Source organism: Pristiophorus japonicus, chromosome 10 (genome assembly GCF_044704955.1).
Source record: "Pristiophorus japonicus isolate sPriJap1 chromosome 10, sPriJap1.hap1, whole genome shotgun sequence".
NCBI lineage: Eukaryota > Metazoa > Chordata > Chondrichthyes > Pristiophoridae > Pristiophorus > Pristiophorus japonicus.
In genome coordinates, this window is record NC_091986.1 from 33,268,168 (window position 1) to 33,289,638 (window position 21,471).

The following is a 21,471-nucleotide window of genomic DNA, read 5'->3' on the forward strand; positions in this document are numbered from 1 at the left end:
ACTCTCTCTCCTGTGACAGTTGGAACTGGTGCTCTCCACTCTCTCTCCTGTGACAGTTGGAACTGGTGATCTCCACTCTCTCGTCCTGTGACAGTTGGAACTGGTGCTCTCCACTCTCTCGTCCTGCGACAGTTGGAACTGGTGATCTCCACTCTCTCGTCCTGTGACAGTTGGAACTGGTGCTCTCCACTCTCTCTCCTGCGACAGTTGGAGCTGGTGCTCTCCACTCTCCCGTCCTGCGACAGTTGGAACTGGTGCTCTCCACTGCCTGTCCTGTGACAGTTGGAACTGGTGCTCTCCACTCTCTCTCCTGTGACAGTTGGAACTGGTGCTCTCCACTCTCTCGTCCTGTGACAGTTGGAACTGGTGCTCTCCATTCTCTGTCCTGTGACAGTTGGAGCTGGTGCTCTCCACTCTCTCTCCTAAGACAGTTGGAGCTGGTGCTCTCCACTCTCTCTCCTAAGACAGTTGGAACTGGTGCTCTCCACTCTCCCGTCCTGTAACAGTTGGAGCTGGTGCTCTCCACTCTCCAGTCCTGTGACAGTGGGAACTGGTGCTCTCCACTCTCCCGTCCTGCGACAGTTGGAACTGGTGCTCTCCACTCTCCCGTCCTGTGACAGTTGGAACTGGTGCTCTCCACTCTCCCGTCCTGTGACAGTTGGAGCTGGTGCTCTCCACTCTCTCTCCTAAGACAGTTGGAATTGGTGCTCTCCACTCTCTCGTCCTGTGACAGTTGGAACTGGTGCTCTCCACTCTCCCGTCCTGTGACAGTTGGAGCTGGTGCTCTCCACTCTCTCTCCTAAGACAGTTGGAATTAGTGCTCTCCACTCTCTCGTCCTGTGACAGTTGGAACTGGTGCTCTCCAATCTCCCGTCCTGCGACAGTTGGAACTGGTGAACTCCACTCTCCCGTCCTGTGACAGTTGGAACTGGTGATCTCCACTCTCTCGTCCTGTGACAGTTGGAACTGGTGCTCTCCACTCTCTCTCCTGTGACAGTTGGAAATGGTGCTCTCCACTCTCTCGTCCTGCGACAGTTGGAACTGGTGATCTCCACTCTCTCGTCCTGTGACAGTTGGAACTGGTGATCTCCACTCTCTCGTCCTGTGACAGTTGGAACTGGTGCTCTCCACTCTCTCTCCTGTGACAGTTGGAACTGGTGCTCTCCACTCTCTCTCCTGTGACAGTTGGAGCTGGTGCTCTCCACTCTCTCTCCTGTGACAGTTGGAACTGGTGCTCTCCACTCTCCCGTCCTGTGACAGTGGGAACTGGTGCTCTCCACTCTCGCGTCCTGTGATAGTTGGAGCTGGTGCTCTCCACTCTCTGTCCTGTGACAGTGGGAACTGGTGCTCTCCACTCTCTCTCCTGTGACAGTTGGAGCTGGTGCTCTCCACTCTCTCTCCTGTGACAGTTGGAGCTGGTGCTCTCCATTCTCTCTCCTGTGACAGTTGGAACTGGTGCTCTCCACTCTCCCGTCCGGTGACAGTTGGAGCTGGTGCTCTCCACTCTCCCGTCCTGTGACAGTTGGAGCTGATGCTCTCCACTCTCCCGTCCTGTGACAGTTGGAACTGGTGCTCCCCACTGCCTGTCCTGTGACAGTTGGAACTGGTGCTCTCCACTCTCTCTCCTAAGACAGTTGGAACTGGTGCTCTCCACTCTCCCGTCCTGTGACAGTTGGAGCTGGTGCTCTCCACTCTCTGTCCTGTGACAGTTGGAGCTGGTGCTCTCCACTCTCCCATCCTGCGACAGTTGGAACTGGTGCTCTCCACTGCCTGTCCTGTGACAGTTGGAACTGGTGCTCTCCACTCTCTCTCCTGCGACAGTTGGAGCTGGTGCTCTCCACTCTCCCGTCCTGTGACAGTTGGAGCTGGTGCTCTCCATTCTCCCGTCCTGCGACAGTTGGAACTGGTGCTCTCCACTCTCTGTCCTGTGACAGTTGGAACTGGTGCTCTCCACTCTCCCGTCCTGTGACAGTTGGAGCTGGTGCTCTCCACTCTCTCTCCTAAGACAGTTGGAACTGGTGCTCTCCACTCTCCCGTCCTGTGACAGTTGGAACTGGTGCTCTCCACTCTCTCTCCTGTGACAGTTGTAACTGGTGCTCTCCACTCTCTCTCCTGTGACAGTTGGAACTGGTGCTCTCCACTCTCTGTCCTGTGACAGTTGGAGCTGGTGCTCTCCACTCTCTGTCCTGTGACAGTGGGAAATGGTGCTCTCCACTCTCTGTCCTGTGACAGTTGGAACTGGTGCTCTCCACTGCCTGTCCTGTGACAGTTGGAGCTGGTGCTCTCCACTCTCCCGTCCTGTGACAGTTGGAACTGGTGCTCTCCACTCTCCCGTCCTGTGACAGTGGGAACTGGTGCTCTCCACTCTCTCGTCCTGTGACAGTTGGAGCTGGTGCTCCCCACTCTCCCGTCCTGTGACAGTTGGACCTGGTGCTCTCCACTCTCCCGTCCTGTGACAGTTGGAGCTGGTGCTCTCTACTCTCCCGTCTTGTGACAGTTGGAGCTGGTGCTCTCCACTCTCCCGTCCTGTGACAGTTTGAACTGGTGCTCTCCACTCTCTCGTCCTGTGACAGTTGGAACTGGTGCTCTCCACTCTCCCGTCCTGTGACAGTTGGAACTGGTGCTCTCCACTCTCCCGTCCTGTGACAGTTTGAACTAGTGCTCTCCACTCTCCCGTCCTGTGACAGTTGGAACTGGTGCTCTCCAACCTCTCGTCCTGTGACAGTTGGAACTGGTGATCTCCACTCTCTCGTCCTGTGACAGTTGGAACTGGTGCTCTCCACTCTCTCGTCCTGTGACAGTTGGAACTGGTGATCTCCACTCTCTCGTCCTGTGACAGTTGGAACTGGTGCTCTCCACTCTCTCTCCTGTGACAGTTGGAACTGGTGCTCTCCACTCTCTCTCCTGCGACAGTTGGAGCTGGTGCTCTCCACTCTCTCTCCTGTGACAGATGGAACTGGTGCTCTCCACTCTCCCGTCCTGTGACAGTGGGAACTGGTGCTCTCCACTCTCCCGTCCTGTGATAGTTGGAGCTGGTGCTCTCCACTCTCCCGTCCTGTGACAGTTGGAGCTGGTGCTCTCCACTCTCTCTCCTGTGACAGTTGGAGCTGGTGCTCTCCACTCTCTGTCCTGTGACAGTGGGAACTGGTGATCTCCACTCTCTGTCCTGTGACAGTGGGAACTGGTGATCTCCACTCTCTCTCCTGTGACAGTTGGAGCTGGTGCTCTCCACTCTCCCGTCCGGTGACAGTTGGAGCTGGTGCTCTCCACTCTCCCGTCCTGTGACAGTTGGAACTGGTGCTCTCCACTGCCTGTCCTGTGACAGTTGGAACTGGTGCTCTCCACTCTCTCTCCTAAGACAGTTGGAACTGGTGCTCTCCACTCTCCCGTCCTGTGACAGTTGGAGCTGGTGCTCTCCAATCTCTGTCCTGCGACAGTTGGAACTGGTGCTCTCCACTGCCTGTCCTGTGACAGTGGGAACTGGTGCTCTCCACTCTCTGTCCTGTGACAGTTGGAGCTGGTGCTCTCCACTCTCCCGTCCTGTGACAGTTGGAGCTGGTGCTCTCCATTCTCCCGTCCTGCGACAGTTGGAACTGGTGCTCTCCACTCTGTCCTGAGACAGTTGGAACTGGTGCTCTCCACTCTCTCTCCTAAGACAGTTGGAACTGGTGCTCTCCACTCTCCCGTCCTGTGACAGTTGGAACTGGTGCTCTCCACTCTCTCTCCTGTGACAGTTGTAACTGGTGCTCTCCACTCTCTCTCCTGTGACAGTTGGAACTGGTGCTCTCCACTCTCTGTCCTGTGACAGTGGGAACTGGTGCTCTCCACTCTCTCGTCCTGTGACAGTTGGAGCTGGTGCTCTCCACTCTCTCGTCCTGTGACAGTTGGAACTGGTGCTCTCCACTCTCTGTCCTGTGGCAGTTGGAGCTGGTGCTCTCCACTCTCTCTCCTAAGACAGTTGGAACTGGTGCTCTCCACTCTCCCGTCCTGTGACAGTTGGAGCTGGTGCTCTCCACTCTCCCGTCCTGTGACAGTGGGAACTGGTGCTCTCCACTCTCCCGTCCTGTGACAGTTGGAACTGGTGCTCTCCACTCTCCCGTCCTGTGACAGTTGGAACTGGTGCTCTCCACTCTCCCGTCCTGTGACAGTTGAGCTGGTGCTCTCCACTCTCTCTCCTGTGACAGTTGGAGCTGGTGCTCTCCACTCTCTGTCCTGTGAGAGTGGGAACTGGTGCTCTCCACTCTCTGTCCTGTGACAGTTGGAGCTGGTGCTCTCCACTCTCTCTCCTGTGACAGTTTGAACTGGTGCTCTCCACTCTCTCTCCTAAGACAGTTGGAACTGGTGCTCTCCACTCTCCCGTCCTGTGACAGTTGGAACTGGTGCTCTCCACTCTCCCGTCCTGTGACAGTTGGAGCTGGTGCTCTCCACTCTCTCTCCTAAGACAGTTGGAATTGGTGCTCTCCACTCTCTCGTCCTGTGACAGTTGGAGCTGGTGCTCTCCACTCTCCCGTCCTGTGACATTTGGAACTGGTGCTCTCCACTGCCTGTCCTGTGACAGTTGGACATGGTGCTCTCCACTCCCTCTCCTATGACAGTTGGAACTGGTGCTCTCCACTCTCTCTCCTAAGACAGTTGGAACTGGTGCTCTCCACTCTCCCGTCCTGTGACAGTTGGAACTGGTGCTCTCCACTCTCCCGTCCTGTGACAGTTGGAGCTGGTGCTCTCCACTCTCTCTCCTAAGACAGTTGGAATTGGTGCTCTCCACTCTCTCGTCCTGTGACAGTTGGAACTGGTGCTCTCCACTCTCCTGTCCTGTGACAGTTGGAACTGGTGCTCTCCACTCTCTCTCCTAAGACAGTTGGAATTGGTGCTCTCCACTCTCTCGTCCTGTGACAGTTGCAACTGGTGCTCTCCACTCTCCCGTCCTGTGACAGTTGGAACTGGTGCTCTCCACTCTCTCTCCTGTGACAGTTGGAACTGGTGCTCTCCACTCTCTGTCCTGCGACAGTTGGAACTGGTGCTCTCCACTCTCTCGTCCTGCGACAGTTGGAACTGGTGATCTCCACTCTCTCGTCCTGTGACAGTTGGAACTGGTGATCTCCACTCTCTCGTCCTGTGACAGTTGGAACTGGTGCTCTCCACTCTCTCTCCTGTGACAGTTGGAACTGGTGCTCTCCACTCTCCTGTCCTGTGACAGTTGGAACTGGTGCTCTCCACTCTCTCTCCTAAGATAGTTGGAATTGGTGCTCTCCACTCTCTCGTCCTGTGACAGTTGGAACTGGTGCTCTCCACTCTCTCTCCTGTGACAGTTGGAACTGGTGCTCTCCACTCTCCTGTCCTGTGACAGTTGGAACTGGTGCTCTCCACTCTCTCTCCTAAGATAGTTGGAACTGGTGCTCTCCACTCTCTCTCCTGTGACAGTTGGAGCTGGTGCTCTCCACTCTCTCTCCTGTGACAGTTGGAACTGGTGCTCTCCACTCTCCCGTCCTGTGACAGTGGGAACTGGTGCTCTCCACTCTCCCGTCCTGTGATAGTTGGAGCTGGTGCTCTCCACTCTCTGTCCTGTGACAGTTGGAGCTGGTACTCTCCACTCTCTCTCCTGTGAGAGTTGGAGCTGGTGCTCTCCACTCTCTCTCCTGTGACAGTTGGAGCTGGTGCTCTCCACTCTCTCTCCTAAGACAGTTGGAACTGGTGCTCTCCACTCTCCCGTCCTGTGAGAGTTGGAGCTGGTGCTCTCCACTCTCTGTCCTGTGACAGTTGGAGCTGGTGCTCTCCACTCTCCCATCCTGCGACAGTTGGAACTGGTGCTCTCCACTGCCTGTCCTGTGACAGTTGGAACTGGTGCTCTCCACTCTCTCTCCTGTGACAGTTGGAGCTGGTGCTCTCCATTCTCCCGTCCTGCGACAGTTGGAACTGGTGCTCTCCACTCTCTGTCCTGTGACAGTTGGAACTGGTGCTCTCCACTCTCTCTCCTAAGACAGTTGGAACTGGTGCTCTCCACTCTCCCGTCCTGTGACAGTTGGAACTGGTGCTCTCCACTCTCTCTCCTGTGACAGTTGGAACTGGTGCTCTCCACTCTCTGTCCTGTGACAGTTGGAGCTGGTGCTCTCCACTCTCTCTCCTAAGACAGTTGGAACTGGTTCTCTCCACTCTCCCGTCCTGTGACAGTTGGAGCTGGTGCTCTCCACTCTCCCGTCCTGTGACAGTTGGAGCTGGTGCTCTCCACTCTCTCTCCTAAGACAGTTGGAACTGGTGCTCTCCACTCTCCCGTCCTGTGACAGTTGGAGCTGGTGCTCTCCACTCTCCCGTCCTGTGACAGTGGGAACTAGTGCTCTCCACTCTCCTGTCCTGTGACAGTGGGAACTGGTGCTCTCCACTCTCTGTCCTGTGACAGTTGGAACTGGTGCTCTCCACTGCCTGTCCTGTGACAGTTGGAGCTGGTGCTCTCCACTCTCCCGTCCTGTGACAGTTGGAACTGGTGCTCTCCACTCTCTCGTCCTGTGACAGTTGGAGCTGGTGCTCTCCACTCTCCCGTCCTGTGACAGTTGGAACTGGTGCTCTCCACTCTCCCGTCCTGTGACAGTTGGAGCTGGTGCTCTCCACTCTCCCGTCCTGTGACAGTTGGAGCTGGTGCTCTCCACTCTCCCGTCTTGTGACAGTTGGAACTGGTGCTCTCCACTCTCCCGTCCTGTGACAGTTTGAACTGGTGCTCTCCACTCTCTCGTCCTGTGACAGTTGGAGCTGGTGCTCTCCACTCTCCCGTCCTGTGACAGTTGGAACTGGTGCTCTCCACTCTCCCGTCCTGTGACAGTTTCAACTGGTGCTCTCCACTCTCTCGTCCTGTGACAGTTGGAGCTGGTGCTCTCCATTCTCTCGTCCTGCGACATTTGGAACTGGTGATCTCCACTCTCTCGTCCTGTGACAGTTGGAACTGGTGATCTCCACTCTCTCGTCCTGTGACAGTTGGAACTGGTGATCTCCACTCTCTCGTCCTGTGACAGTTGGAACTGGTGCTCTCCACTCTCTCTCCTGTGACAGTTGGAAATGGTGCTCTCCACTCTCTCTCCTGCGACAGTTGGAGCTGGTGCTCTCCACTCTCTCTCCTGTGACAGTTGGAACTGGTGCTCTCCACTCTCTCGTCCTGCGACAGTTGGAACTGGTGATCTCCACTCTCTCGTCCTGTGACAGTTGGAACTGGTGATCTCCACTCTCTCGTCCTGTGAAATTTGGAACTGGTGCTCTCCACTCTCTCTCCTGTGACAGTTGGAACTGGTGCTCTCCACTCTCTCTCCTGCGACAGTTGGAGCTGGTGCTCTCCACTCTCTCTCCTGTGACAGATGGAACTGGTGCTCTCCACTCTCCCGTCCTGTGACAGTGGGAACTGGTGCTCTCCACTCTCCCGTCCTGTGATAGTTGGAGCTGGTGCTCTCCACTCTCCCGTCCTGTGACAGTTGGAGCTGGTGCTCTCCACTCTCTGTCCTGTGACAGTGGGAACTGGTGCTCTCCACTCTCTCTCCTGTGACAGTTGGAGCTGGTGCTCTCCACTCTCTCTCCTGTGACAGTTGGAGCTGGTGCTCTCCACTCTCTGTCCTGTGACAGTGGGAACTGGTGATCTCCACTCTCTGTCCTGTGACAGTTGGAGCTGGTGCTCTCCACTCTCTCTCCTGTGACAGTTGGAGCTGGTGCTCTCCACTCTCCCGTCCGGTGACAGTTGGAGCTGGTGCTCTCCACTCTCCCGTCCTGTGACAGTTGGAACTGGTGCTCTCCACTGCCTGTCCTGTGACAGTTGGAACTGGTGCTCTCCACTCTCTCTCCTAAGAGAGTTGGAACTGGTGCTCTCCACTCTCCCGTCCTGCGACAGTTGGAGCTGGTGCTCTCCACTCTCTGTCCTGCGACAGTTGGAACTGGTGCTCTCCACTGCCTTCCTGTGACAGTGAGAACTGGTGCTCTCCACTCTCTCTCCTGCGACAGTTGGAGCTGGTGCTCTCCACTCTCCCGTCCTGCGACAGTTGGAACTGGTGCTCTCCACTCTCTCTCCTAAGACAGTTGGAATTGGTGCTCTCCACTCTCTCGTCCTGTGACAGTTGCAACTGGTGCTCTCCACTCTCCCGTCCTGTGACAGTTGGAACTGGTGCTCTCCACTCTCTCTCCTGTGACAGTTGGAACTGGTGCTCTCCACTCTCTGTCCTGCGACAGTTGGAACTGGTGCTCTCCACTCTCTCGTCCTGCGACAGTTGGAACTGGTGATCTCCACTCTCTCGTCCTGTGACAGTTGGAACTGGTGATCTCCACTCTCTCGTCCTGTGACAGTTGGAACTGGTGCTCTCCACTCTCTCTCCTGTGACAGTTGGAACTGGTGCTCTCCACTCTCCTGTCCTGTGACAGTTGGAACTGGTGCTCTCCACTCTCTCTCCTAAGATAGTTGGAATTGGTGCTCTCCACTCTCTCGTCCTGTGACAGTTGGAACTGGTGCTCTCCACTCTCTCTCCTGTGACAGTTGGAACTGGTGCTCTCCACTCTCCTGTCCTGTGACAGTTGGAACTGGTGCTCTCCACTCTCTCTCCTAAGATAGTTGGAACTGGTGCTCTCCACTCTCTCTCCTGTGACAGTTGGAGCTGGTGCTCTCCACTCTCTCTCCTGTGACAGTTGGAACTGGTGCTCTCCACTCTCCCGTCCTGTGACAGTGGGAACTGGTGCTCTCCACTCTCCCGTCCTGTGATAGTTGGAGCTGGTGCTCTCCACTCTCTGTCCTGTGACAGTTGGAGCTGGTACTCTCCACTCTCTCTCCTGTGAGAGTTGGAGCTGGTGCTCTCCACTCTCTCTCCTGTGACAGTTGGAGCTGGTGCTCTCCACTCTCTCTCCTAAGACAGTTGGAACTGGTGCTCTCCACTCTCCCGTCCTGTGAGAGTTGGAGCTGGTGCTCTCCACTCTCTGTCCTGTGACAGTTGGAGCTGGTGCTCTCCACTCTCCCATCCTGCGACAGTTGGAACTGGTGCTCTCCACTGCCTGTCCTGTGACAGTTGGAACTGGTGCTCTCCACTCTCCCGTCCTGTGACAGTTGGAGCTGGTGCTCTCCATTCTCCCGTCCTGCGACAGTTGGAACTGGTGCTCTCCACTCTCTGTCCTGTGACAGTTGGAACTGGTGCTCTCCACTCTCTCTCCTAAGACAGTTGGAACTGGTGCTCTCCACTCTCCCGTCCTGTGACAGTTGGAACTGGTGCTCTCCACTCTCTCTCCTGTGACAGTTGGAACTGGTGCTCTCCACTCTCTGTCCTGTGACAGTTGGAGCTGGTGCTCTCCACTCTCTCTCCTAAGACAGTTGGAACTGGTTCTCTCCACTCTCCCGTCCTGTGACAGTTGGAGCTGGTGCTCTCCACTCTCCCGTCCTGTGACAGTTGGAGCTGGTGCTCTCCACTCTCTCTCCTAAGACAGTTGGAACTGGTGCTCTCCACTCTCCCGTCCTGTGACAGTTGGAGCTGGTGCTCTCCACTCTCCCGTCCTGTGACAGTGGGAACTAGTGCTCTCCACTCTCCTGTCCTGTGACAGTGGGAACTGGTGCTCTCCACTCTCTGTCCTGTGACAGTTGGAACTGGTGCTCTCCACTGCCTGTCCTGTGACAGTTGGAGCTGGTGCTCTCCACTCTCCCGTCCTGTGACAGTTGGAACTGGTGCTCTCCACTCTCTCGTCCTGTGACAGTTGGAGCTGGTGCTCTCCACTCTCCCGTCCTGTGACAGTTGGAACTGGTGCTCTCCACTCTCCCGTCCTGTGACAGTTGGAGCTGGTGCTCTCCACTCTCCCGTCCTGTGACAGTTGGAGCTGGTGCTCTCCACTCTCCCGTCTTGTGACAGTTGGAACTGGTGCTCTCCACTCTCCCGTCCTGTGACAGTTTGAACTGGTGCTCTCCACTCTCTCGTCCTGTGACAGTTGGAGCTGGTGCTCTCCACTCTCCCGTCCTGTGACAGTTGGAACTGGTGCTCTCCACTCTCCCGTCCTGTGACAGTTTCAACTGGTGCTCTCCACTCTCTCGTCCTGTGACAGTTGGAGCTGGTGCTCTCCATTCTCTCGTCCTGCGACATTTGGAACTGGTGATCTCCACTCTCTCGTCCTGTGACAGTTGGAACTGGTGATCTCCACTCTCTCGTCCTGTGACAGTTGGAACTGGTGATCTCCACTCTCTCGTCCTGTGACAGTTGGAACTGGTGCTCTCCACTCTCTCTCCTGTGACAGTTGGAACTGGTGCTCTCCACTCTCTCTCCTGCGACAGTTGGAGCTGGTGCTCTCCACTCTCTCTCCTGTGACAGTTGGAACTGGTGCTCTCCACTCTCTCGTCCTGCGACAGTTGGAACTGGTGATCTCCACTCTCTCGTCCTGTGACAGTTGGAACTGGTGATCTCCACTCTCTCGTCCTGTGAAATTTGGAACTGGTGCTCTCCACTCTCTCTCCTGTGACAGTTGGAACTGGTGCTCTCCACTCTCTCTCCTGCGACAGTTGGAGCTGGTGCTCTCCACTCTCTCTCCTGTGACAGATGGAACTGGTGCTCTCCACTCTCCCGTCCTGTGACAGTGGGAACTGGTGCTCTCCACTCTCCCGTCCTGTGATAGTTGGAGCTGGTGCTCTCCACTCTCCCGTCCTGTGACAGTTGGAGCTGGTGCTCTCCACTCTCTGTCCTGTGACAGTGGGAACTGGTGCTCTCCACTCTCTCTCCTGTGACAGTTGGAGCTGGTGCTCTCCACTCTCTCTCCTGTGACAGTTGGAGCTGGTGCTCTCCACTCTCTGTCCTGTGACAGTGGGAACTGGTGATCTCCACTCTCTGTCCTGTGACAGTTGGAGCTGGTGCTCTCCACTCTCTCTCCTGTGACAGTTGGAGCTGGTGCTCTCCACTCTCCCGTCCGGTGACAGTTGGAGCTGGTGCTCTCCACTCTCCCGTCCTGTGACAGTTGGAACTGGTGCTCTCCACTGCCTGTCCTGTGACAGTTGGAACTGGTGCTCTCCACTCTCTCTCCTAAGAGAGTTGGAACTGGTGCTCTCCACTCTCCCGTCCTGCGACAGTTGGAGCTGGTGCTCTCCACTCTCTGTCCTGCGACAGTTGGAACTGGTGCTCTCCACTGCCTTCCTGTGACAGTGAGAACTGGTGCTCTCCACTCTCTCTCCTGCGACAGTTGGAGCTGGTGCTCTCCACTCTCCCGTCCTGCGACAGTTGGAACTGGTGCTCTCCACTCTGTCCTGTGACAGTTGGAACTGGTGCTCTCCACTCTCTCTCCTAAGACAGTTGGAACTGGTGCTCGCCACTCTCCCATCCTGTGACAGTTGGAACTGGTGCTCTCCACTCTCTGTCCTGTGACAGTGGGAACTGGTGCTCTCCACTCTCTCGTCCTGTGACAGTTGGAGCTGGTGCTCTCCACTCTCCCGTCCTGTGACAGTTGGAGCTGGTGCTCTCCACTCTCTCTCCTAAGATAGTTGGAATTGGTGCTCTCCACTCTCTCGTCCTGTGACAGTTGGAACTGGTGCTCTCCACTCTCCCGTCCTGTGACAGTTGGAACTGGTGCTCTCCACTCTCCCGTCCTGTGACAGTTGGAACTGGTGCTCTCCACTCTCTCTCCTGTGACAGTTGGAACTGGTGCTCTCCACTCTCTCGTCCTGCGACAGTTGGAACTGGTGATCTCCACTCTCTCGTCCTGTGACAGTTGGAACTGGTGATCTCCACTCTCTCGTCCTGTGACAGTTGGAACTGGTGCTCTCCACTCTCTCTCCTGTGACAGTTGGAACTGGTGCTCTCCACTCTCTCTCCTGTGACAGTTGGAACTGGTGCTCTCCACTCTCTCTCCTGTGACAGTTGGAGCTGGTGCTCTCCACTCTCTCGTCCTGCGACAGTTGGAACTGGTGATCTCCACTCTCTCGTCCTGTGACAGTTGGAACTGGTGCTCTCCACTCTCCCGTCCTGTGATAGTTGGAGCTGGTGCTCTCCACTCTCTGTCCTGTGACAGTTGGAGCTGGTGCTCTCCACTCTCCCATCCTGCGACAGTTGGAACTGGTGCTCTCCACTGCCTGTCCTGTGACAGTTGGAACTGGTGCTCTCCACTCTCTCTCCTGCGACAGTTGGAGCTGGTGCTCTCCACTCTCCCGTCCTGTGACAGTTGGAGCTGGTGCTCTCCATTCTCCCGTCCTGCGACAGTTGGAACTGGTGCTCTCCACTCTCTGTCCTGTGACAGTTGGAACTGGTGCTCTCCACTCTCTCTCCTAAGACAGTTGGAACTGGTGCTCTCCACTCTCCCGTCCTGTGACAGTTGGAACTGGTGCTCTCCACTCTCTCTCCTGTGACAGTTGTAACTGGTGCTCTCCACTCTCTCTCCTGTGACAGTTGGAACTGGTGCTCTCCACTCTCTGTCCTGTGACAGTTGGAGCTGGTGCTCTCCACTCTCTCTCCTAAGACAGTTGGAACTGGTTCTCTCCACTCTCCCGTCCTGTGACAGTTGGAGCTGGTGCTCTCCACTCTCCCGTCCTGTGACAGTTGGAGCTGGTGCTCTCCACTCTCTCTCCTAAGACAGTTGGAACTGGTGCTCTCCACTCTCCCGTCCTGTGACAGTTGGAGCTGGTGCTCTCCACTCTCCCGTCCTGTGACAGTGGGAACTAGTGCTCTCCACTCTCTCTCCTAAGACAGTTGGAACTGGTGCTCTCCACTCTCCCGTCCTGTGACATTTGGAGCTGGTGCTCTCCACTCTCCCGTCCTGTGACAGTTGGAGCTGGTGCTCTCCACTCTCTCTCCTAAGACAGTTGGAGCTGGTGCTCTCCACTCTCCCGTCCTGTGACAGTTGGAGCTGGTGCTCTCCACTCTCTCTCCTAAGACAGTTGGAACTGGTGCTCTCCACTCTCCCGTCCTGTGACAGTTGGAACTGGTGCTCTCCACTCTCCCGTCCTGTGACAGTTGGAACTGGTGCTCTCCACTCTCCTGTCCTGTGACAGTGGGAACTGGTGCTCTCCACTGCCTGTCCTGTGACAGTTGGAGCTGGTGCTCTCCACTCTCCCGTCCTGTGACAGTTGGAACTGGTGCTCTCCACTCTCTCGTCCTGTGACAGTTGGAGCTGGTGCTCTCCACTCTCCCGTCCTGTGACAGTTGGAACTGGTGCTCTCCACTCTCCCGTCCTGTGACAGTTGGAGCTGGTGCTCTCCACTCTCCCGTCCTGTGACAGTTGGAGCTGGTGCTCTCCACTCTCCCGTCTTGTGACAGTTGGAACTGGTGCTCTCCACTCTCCCGTCCTGTGACAGTTTGAACTGGTGCTCTCCACTCTCTCGTCCTGTGACAGTTGGAGCTGGTGCTCTCCACTCTCCCGTCCTGTGACAGTTGGAACTGGTGCTCTCCACTCTCCCGTCCTGTGACAGTTGGAGCTGGTACTCTCCACTCTCTCTCCTGTGACAGTTTCAACTGGTGCTCTCCACTCTCTCGTCCTGTGACAGTTGGAGCTGGTGCTCTCCATTCTCTCGTCCTGCGACATTTGGAACTGGTGATCTCCACTCTCTCGTCCTGTGACAGTTGGAACTGGTGATCTCCACTCTCTCGTCCTGTGACAGTTGGAACTGGTGATCTCCACTCTCTCGTCCTGTGACAGTTGGAACTGGTGCTCTCCACTCTCTCTCCTGTGACAGTTGGAACTGGTGCTCTCCACTCTCTCTCCTGCGACAGTTGGAGCTGATGCTCTCCACTCTCTCTCCTGTGACAGTTGGAACTGGTGCTCTCCACTCTCTCGTCCTGCGACAGTTGGAACTGGTGATCTCCACTCTCTCGTCCTGTGACAGTTGGAACTGGTGATCTCCACTCTCTCGTCCTGTGAAATTTGGAACTGGTGCTCTCCACTCTCTCTCCTGTGACAGTTGGAACTGGTGCTCTCCACTCTCTCTCCTGTGACAGTTGGAACTGGTGATCTCCACTCTCTCGTCCTGCGACAGTTGGAACTGGTGCTCTCCACTCTCTCGTCCTGCGACAGTTGGAACTGGTGATCTCCACTCTCTCGTCCTGTGACAGTTGGAACTGGTGATCTCCACTCTCTCGTCCTGTGACAGTTGGAACTGGTGCTCTCCACTCTCTCTCCTGTGACAGTTGGAACTGGTGCTCTCCACTCTCCTGTCCTGTGACAGTTGGAACTGGTGCTCTCCAATCTCTCTCCTAAGATAGTTGGAATTGGTGCTCTCCACTCTCTCGTCCTGTGACAGTTGGAACTGGTGCTCTCCACTCTCCCGTCCTGTGACAGTTGGAACTGGTGCTCTCCACTCTCTCTCCTGTGACAGTTGGAACTGGTGCTCTCCACTCTCTCGTCCTGCGACAGTTGGAACTGGTGATCTCCACTCTCTCGTCCTGTGACAGTTGGAACTGGTGATCTCCACTCTCTCGTCCTGTGACAGTTGGAACTGGTGCTCTCCACTCTCTCTCCTGTGACAGTTGGAACTGGTGCTCTCCACTCTCTCTCCTGTGACAGTTGGAGCTGGTGCTCTCCACTCTCTCTCCTGTGACAGTTGGAACTGGTGCTCTCCACTCTCCCGTCCTGTGACAGTGGGAACTGGTGCTCTCCACTCTCTCTCCTAAGACAGTTGGAACTGGTGCTCTCCACTCTCCCGTCCTGTGACAGTTGGAACTGGTGCTCTCCACTCTCTCTCCTGTGACAGTTGTAACTGGTGCTCTCCACTCTCTCTCCTGTGACAGTTGGAACTGGTGCTCTCCACTCTCTGTCCTGTGACAGTTGGAGCTGGTGCTCTCCACTCTCTCTCCTAAGACAGTTGGAACTGGTTCTCTCCACTCTCCCGTCCTGTGACAGTTGGAGCTGGTGCTCTCCACTCTCCCGTCCTGTGACAGTTGGAGCTGGTGCTCTCCACTCTCTCTCCTAAGACAGTTGGAACTGGTGCTCTCCACTCTCCCGTCCTGTGACAGTTGGAGCTGGTGCTCTCCACTCTCCCGTCCTGTGACAGTGGGAACTAGTGCTCTCCACTCTCTCTCCTAAGACAGTTGGAACTGGTGCTCTCCACTCTCCCGTCCTGTGACATTTGGAGCTGGTGCTCTCCACTCTCCCGTCCTGTGACAGTTGGAGCTGGTGCTCTCCACTCTCTCTCCTAAGACAGTTGGAGCTGGTGCTCTCCACTCTCCCGTCCTGTGACAGTTGGAGCTGGTGCTCTCCACTCTCTCTCCTAAGACAGTTGGAACTGGTGCTCTCCACTCTCCCGTCCTGTGACAGTTGGAACTGGTGCTCTCCACTCTCCCGTCCTGTGACAGTTGGAACTGGTGCTCTCCACTCTCCTGTCCTGTGACAGTGGGAACTGGTGCTCTCCACTGCCTGTCCTGTGACAGTTGGAGCTGGTGCTCTCCACTCTCCCGTCCTGTGACAGTTGGAACTGGTGCTCTCCACTCTCTCGTCCTGTGACAGTTGGAGCTGGTGCTCTCCACTCTCCCGTCCTGTGACAGTTGGAACTGGTGCTCTCCACTCTCCCGTCCTGTGACAGTTGGAGCTGGTGCTCTCCACTCTCCCGTCCTGTGACAGTTGGAGCTGGTGCTCTCCACTCTCCCGTCTTGTGACAGTTGGAACTGGTGCTCTCCACTCTCCCGTCCTGTGACAGTTTGAACTGGTGCTCTCCACTCTCTCGTCCTGTGACAGTTGGAGCTGGTGCTCTCCACTCTCCCGTCCTGTGACAGTTGGAACTGGTGCTCTCCACTCTCCCGTCCTGTGACAGTTGGAGCTGGTACTCTCCACTCTCTCTCCTGTGACAGTTTCAACTGGTGCTCTCCACTCTCTCGTCCTGTGACAGTTGGAGCTGGTGCTCTCCATGCTCTCGTCCTGCGACATTTGGAACTGGTGATCTCCACTCTCTCGTCCTGTGACAGTTGGAACTGGTGATCTCCACTCTCTCGTCCTGTGACAGTTGGAACTGGTGATCTCCACTCTCTCGTCCTGTGACAGTTGGAACTGGTGCTCTCCACTCTCTCTCCTGTGACAGTTGGAACTGGTGCTCTCCACTCTCTCTCCTGCGACAGTTGGAGCTGGTGCTCTCCACTCTCTCTCCTGTGACAGTTGGAACTGGTGCTCTCCACTCTCTCGTCCTGCGACAGTTGGAACTGGTGATCTCCACTCTCTCGTCCTGTGACAGTTGGAACTGGTGATCTCCACTCTCTCGTCCTGTGAAATTTGGAACTGGTGCTCTCCACTCTCTCTCCTGTGACAGTTGGAACTGGTGCTCTCCACTCTCTCTCCTGTGACAGTTGGAACTGGTGATCTCCACTCTCTCGTCCTGCGACAGTTGGAACTGGTGCTCTCCACTCTCTCGTCCTGCGACAGTTGGAACTGGTGATCTCCACTCTCTCGTCCTGTGACAGTTGGAACTGGTGATCTCCACTCTCTCGTCCTGTGACAGTTGGAACTGGTGCTCTCCACTCTCTCTCCTGTGACAGTTGGAACTGGTGCTCTCCACTCTCCTGTCCTGTGACAGTTGGAACTGGTGCTCTCCAATCTCTCTCCTAAGATAGTTGGAATTGGTGCTCTCCACTCTCTCGTCCTGTGACAGTTGGAACTGGTGCTCTCCACTCTCCCGTCCTGTGACAGTTGGAACTGGTGCTCTCCACTCTCTCTCCTGTGACAGTTGGAACTGGTGCTCTCCACTCTCTCGTCCTGCGACAGTTGGAACTGGTGATCTCCACTCTCTCGTCCTGTGACAGTTGGAACTGGTGATCTCCACTCTCTCGTCCTGTGACAGTTGGAACTGGTGCTCTCCACTCTCTCTCCTGTGACAGTTGGAACTGGTGCTCTCCACTCTCTCTCCTGTGACAGTTGGAGCTGGTGCTCTCCACTCTCTCTCCTGTGACAGTTGGAACTGGTGCTCTCCACTCTCCCGTCCTGTGACAGTGGGAACTGGTGCTCTCCACTCTCCCGTCCTGTGATAGTTGGAGCTGGTGCTCTCCACTCTCTGTCCTGTGACAGTTGGAGCTGGTACTCTCCACTCTCTCTCCTGTGAGAGTTGGAGCTGGTGCTCTCCACTCTCTCTCCTGTGACAGTTGGAGCTGGTGCTCTCCACTCTCTCTCCTAAGACAGTTGGAACTGGTGCTCTCCACTCTCCCGTCCTGTGACAGTTGGAGCTGGTGCTCTCCACTCTCTGTCCTGTGACAGTTGGAGCTGGTGCTCTCCACTCTCCCATCCTGCGACAGTTGGAACTGGTGCTCTCCACTGCCTGTCCTGTGACAGTTGGAACTGGTGCTCTCCACTCTCTCTCCTGTGACAGTTGGAGCTGGTGCTCTCCATTCTCCCGTCCTGCGACAGTTGGAACTGGTGCTCTCCACTCTCTGTCCTGTGACAGTTGGAACTGGTGCTCTCCACTCTCTCTCCTAAGACAGTTGGAACTGGTGCTCTCCACTCTCCCGTCCTGTGACAGTTGGAACTGGTGCTCTCCACTCTCTCTCCTGTGACAGTTGGAACTGGTGCTCTCCACTCTCTGTCCTGTGACAGTTGGAGCTGGTGCTCTCCACTCTCTCTCCTAATACAGTTGGAACTGGTTCTCTCCACTCTCCCGTCCTGTGACAGTTGGAGCTGGTGCTCTCCACTCTCCCGTCCTGTGACAGTTGGAGCTGGTGCTCTCCACTCTCCCGTCCTGTGACAGTGGGAACTAGTGCTCTCCACTCTCCTGTCCTGTGACAGTTGGAACTGGTGCTCTCCACTCTCTGTCCTGTGACAGTTGGAACTGGTGCTCTCCACTGCCTGTCCTGTGACAGTTGGAGCTGGTGCTCTCCACTCTCCCGTCCTGTGACAGTTGGAACTGGTGCTCTCCACTCTCTCGTCCTGTGACAGTTGGAGCTGGTGCTCTCCACTCTCCCGTCCTGTGACAGTTGGAACTGGTGCTCTCCACTCTCCCGTCCTGTGACAGTTGGAGCTGGTGCTCTCCACTCTCCCGTCCTGTGACAGTTGGAGCTGGTGCTCTCCACTCTCCCGTCTTGTGACAGTTGGAACTGGTGCTCTCCACTCTCCCGTCCTGTGACAGTTTGAACTGGTGCTCTCCACTCTCCCGTCCTGTGACAGTTGGAGCTGGTGCTCTCCACTCTCCCGTCTTGTGACAGTTGGAACTGGTGCTCTCCACTCTCCCGTCCTGTGACAGTTTGAACTGGTGCTCTCCACTCTCTCGTCCTGTGACAGTTGGAGCTGGTGCTCTCCACTCTCTCGTCCTGTGACAGTTGGAGCTGGTGCTCTCCATTCTCTCGTCCTGCGACATTTGGAACTGGTGATCTCCACTCTCTCGTCCTGTGACAGTTGGAACTGGTGATCTCCACTCTCTCGTCCTGTGACAGTTGGAACTGGTGATCTCCACTCTCTCGTCCTGTGACAGTTGGAACTGGTGCTCTCCACTCTCTCTCCTGTGACAGTTGGAACTGGTGCTCTCCACTCTCTCTCCTGCGACAGTTGGAGCTGGTGCTCTCCACTCTCTCTCCTGTGACAGTTGGAACTGGTGCTCTCCACTCTCTCGTCCTGCGACAGTTGGAACTGGTGATCTCCACTCTCTCGTCCTGTGACAGTTGGAACTGGTGATCTCCACTCTCTCGTCCTGTGAAATTTGGAACTGGTGCTCTCCACTCTCTCTCCTGTGACAGTTGGAACTGGTGCTCTCCACTCTCTCTCCTGCGACAGTTGGAGCTGGTGCTCTCCACTCTCTCTCCTGTGACAGATGGAACTGGTGCTCTCCACTCTCCCGTCCTGTGACAGTGGGAACTGGTGCTCTCCACTCTCCCGTCCTGTGATAGTTGGAGCTGGTGCTCTCCACTCTCCCGTCCTGTGACAGTTGGAGCTGGTGCTCTCCACTCTCTGTCCTGTGACAGTGGGAACTGGTGCTCTCCACTCTCTCTCCTGTGACAGTTGGAGCTGGTGCTCTCCACTCTCTCTCCTGTGACAGTTGGAGCTGGTGCTCTCCACTCTCTGTCCTGTGACAGTGGGAACTGGTGATCTCCACTCTCTGTCCTGTGACAGTTGGAGCTGGTGCTCTCCACTCTCTCTCCTGTGACAGTTGGAGCTGGTGCTCTCCACTCTCCCGTCCGGTGACAGTTGGAGCTGGTGCTCTCCACTCTCCCGTCCTGTGACAGTTGGAACTGGTGCTCTCCACTGCCTGTCCTGTGACAGTTGGAACTGGTGCTCTCCACTCTCTCTCCTAAGACAGTTGGAACTGGTGCTCTCCACTCTCCCGTCCTGCGACAGTTGGAGCTGGTGCTCTCCACTCTCTGTCCTGCGACAGTTGGAACTGGTGCTCTCCACTGCCTTCCTGTGACAGTGAGAACTGGTGCTCTCCACTCTCTCTCCTGCGACAGTTGGAGCTGGTGCTCTCCACTCTCCCGTCCTGCGACAGTTGGAACTGGTGCTCTCCACTCTGTCCTGTGACAGTTGGAACTGGTGCTCTCCACTCTCTCTCCTAAGACAGTTGGAACTGGTGCTCGCCACTCTCCCATCCTGTGACAGTTGGAACTGGTGCTCTCCACTCTCTGTCCTGTGACAGTGGGAACTGGTGCTCTCCACTCTCTCGTCCTGTGACAGTTGGAGCTGGTGCTCTCCACTCTCCCGTCCTGTGACAGTTGGAGCTGGTGCTCTCCACTCTCTCTCCTAAGATAGTTGGAATTGGTGCTCTCCACTCTCTCGTCCTGTGACAGTTGGAACTGGTGCTCTCCACTCTCCCGTCCTGTGACAGTTGGAACTGGTGCTCTCCACTCTCCCGTCCTGTGACAGTTGGAACTGGTGCTCTCCACTCTCTGTCCTGTGACAGTGGGAACTGGTGCTCTCCACTCTCTGTCCTGTGACAGTGGGAACTGGTGCTCTCCACTCTCTCGTCCTGTGACAGTTGGAGCTGGTGCTCTCCACTCTCCCGTCCTGTGACAGTTGGAGCTGGTGCTCTCCACTCTCTCTCCTAAGATAGTTGGAATTGGTGCTCTCCACTCTCTCGTCCTGTGACAGTTGGAACTGGTGCTCTCCACTCTCCAGTCCTGTGACAGTTGGAACTGGTGCTCTCCACTCTCCCGTCCTGTGACAGTTGGAACTGGTGCTCTCCACTCTCTCTCCTGTGACAGTTGGAACTGGTGCTCTCCACTCTCTCGTCCTGCGACAGTTGGAACTGGTGATCTCCACTCTCTCGTCCTGTGACAGTTGGAACTGGTGATCTCCACTCTCTCGTCCTGTGACAGTTGGAACTGGTGCTCTCCACTCTCTCTCCTGTGACAGTTGGAACTGGTGCTCTCCACTCTCTCTCCTGTGACAGTTGGAACTGGTGCTCTCCACTCTCTCTCCTGTGACAGTTGGAGCTGGTGCTCTCCACTCTCTCGTCCTGCGACAGTTGGAACTGGTGATCTCCACTCTCTCGTCCTGTGACAGTTGGAACTGGTGCTCTCCACTCTCCCGTCCTGTGATAGTTGGAGCTGGTGCTCTCCACTCTCTGTCCTGTGACAGTTGGAGCTGGTGCTCTCCACTCTCCCATCCTGCGACAGTTGGAACTGGTGCTCTCCACTGCCTGTCCTGTGACAGTTGGAACTGGTGCTCTCCACTCTCTCTCCTGCGACAGTTGGAGCTGGTGCTCTCCACTCTCCCGTCCTGTGACAGTTGGAGCTGGTGCTCTCCATTCTCCCGTCCTGCGACAGTTGGAACTGGTGCTCTCCACTCTCTGTCCTGTGACAGTTGGAACTGGTGCTCTCCACTCTCTCTCCTAAGACAGTTGGAACTGGTGCTCTCCACTCTCCCGTCCTGTGACAGTTGGAACTGGTGCTCTCCACTCTCTCTCCTGTGACAGTTGTAACTGGTGCTCTCCACTCTCTCTCCTGTGACAGTTGGAACTGGTGCTCTCCACTCTCTGTCCTGTGACAGTTGGAGCTGGTGCTCTCCACTCTCTCTCCTAAGACAGTTGGAACTGGTTCTCTCCACTCTCCCGTCCTGTGACAGTTGGAGCTGGTGCTCTCCACTCTCCCGTCCTGTGACAGTGGGAACTAGTGCTCTCCACTCTCTCTCCTAAGACAGTTGGAACTGGTGCTCTCCACTCTCCCGTCCTGTGACAGTTGGAGCTGGTGCTCTCCACTCTCCCGTCCTGTGACAGTTGGAGCTGGTGCTCTCCACTCTCTCTCCTAAGACAGTTGGAGCTGGTGCTCTCCACTCTCCCGTCCTGTGACAGTTGGAGCTGGTGCTCTCCACTCTCTCTCCTAAGACAGTTGGAACTGGTGCTCTCCACTCTCCCGTCCTGTGACAGTTGGAACTGGTGCTCTCCACTCTCCCGTCCTGTGACAGTTGGAACTGGTGCTCTCCACTCTCCTGTCCTGTGACAGTGGGAACTGGTGCTCTCCACTGCCTGTCCTGTGACAGTTGGAGCTGGTGCTCTCCACTCTCCCGTCCTGTGACAGTTGGAACTGGTGCTCTCCACTCTCTCGTCCTGTGACAGTTGGAGCTGGTGCTCTCCACTCTCTCGTCCTGTGACAGTTGGAGCTGGTGCTC